The sequence below is a fragment of the Ochotona princeps genome, chromosome 10 (genome assembly GCF_030435755.1).
Source record: "Ochotona princeps isolate mOchPri1 chromosome 10, mOchPri1.hap1, whole genome shotgun sequence".
NCBI classification, from domain to species: domain Eukaryota; kingdom Metazoa; phylum Chordata; class Mammalia; order Lagomorpha; family Ochotonidae; genus Ochotona; species Ochotona princeps.
Window position 1 is genome coordinate 46,866,064 of NC_080841.1, and position 1,537 is coordinate 46,867,600.

Below are 1,537 nucleotides of genomic sequence, written 5' to 3' on the forward strand. Positions count from 1 at the left end.
GGAAAATTCATAACTTGTAGGGGGAGAATGGATGTCATTTGACACCTTCAGCTTTACAGGGACTTTATCTGCCTGAATCAAAAAGGTGTTAGCCAGAGCATTTCTGAATATAAGTCAAATGCAGTCTCATACTGTAGAAATCCAAGGTTTTAATTTTTGTGATTTTACGTTTGTGAAGTAAAAAGACAAGTTTCTAGATGCACCCTTATTTAGAAAAGGTCAAAGAATTTGATATTCATGAAGCTCTATGTACAGCTAACCTTTTTTTTTTTTTTCAGCACTGTTAAAGTCTGGATAATGATTTGTCTCATGGTAGAAAAAGTACTGGAACAGGTTAGACTTCCTTGCAATAGCAAGTTCAAACTGTGTCAGGTGATAGTCTGCTACAGAGTGCTGCTTGCAATATTTACAATTAAGTCTTGAAACCATTTCAGCATGATGCTTTAGAAAGAGAAGTGGTGTGGTCTACAGCCGCACTCAGATTTTAATGATCATGAAACAATCTGGGAATGTGATTGAACAACTATTTTCCGAAGTTTCATTCCTGTATGTTTTGATCCAGGAAATCAAGTGTGGAGTCAACGATCTATATATTTTTAAACGTTACTTATTTGAGAGGCAGAGAGATAAGAATTTCCATCTACTGCCTCATACCTTAAATACCTGCAGTGGCTGCCCCAGGGCCAAAGCCAGGACATGGGACGCAATCCAGGGACCTCAATCACTTGAGCCATCGCTGCTGCCTGGCAGAGTCTACATTAATAAGAAGCTGGATTCAGAACCTGGAGCTGGGAATTGAACCCACGTATTCCTTTTGGTGCCGGCATCTTAACCAACACCTCAGCAGCTGGGCAAAGGCACACCCCACTCAAATCTACATTTGCAACAAATATTTCAAATGATTCCAAAGCAGGAAAGTTCTTGAACTAAGCATTCAGAATTGTGATAGATGAGTAATTATCTTTAATAAGCAGAATAGGCATTGTCCCGTGTGTCAGAAGTCACAACATTGCCAACACTTCTTATTCATACTAAAAATGATGCCATTCTTTCCTATCTCAGTAACTATCCATGTGAAGCAATATAATGAACTGTGATTATAATATTCAGAGATAACTATGCTGTAAAGTAACACAAATGGAAGTTCGATGATCCCACTGTAAAGTGCTCTGAAAACAATGCAACTTAACGGCAATTGCTACCAGGTTGAAATTAGACACTAAAATCACATTTGTAGGAGGAAAAAAAACTCTTTGTTTTCATATGAACTTGTTTCCTTTCTCATGCCCCTATTCCTTCTCAGTGGCTAAGGGTTAACAAAATCATGATATTTCCAGGTATTCTTCTCACTTTTATTGAAAACGTAGCTTCCTTTGGGTAAATACTCAGCCAAATTTAACTATTATTCTTTCCATCATTATTCACAGGACCTTACTTCCTCCCTGTGTTAAGTTCTTCATCTATTTACTCTCCCTTAACAGGCACTCTGTGTCTTTTTAAACTGTTACAGTAGGTGGAAAGGGGGTTGTGAGCTTGT

The 1,537-nt window shown here is 38.1% G+C and overlaps 1 non-coding gene across 1 annotated transcript; it reads right to left on the bottom strand.

The window, feature by feature from the left end:
- Positions 1 to 279: 279 nt before the first annotated feature.
- Positions 280 to 399, bottom strand: LOC118759177 (small nucleolar RNA SNORA28). Its single transcript, XR_004996022.2, has one exon. It is a non-coding gene; the product is annotated as a small nucleolar RNA SNORA28 (small nucleolar RNA).
- Between the last annotated feature and the right edge of the window lie 1,138 nt (positions 400 to 1,537).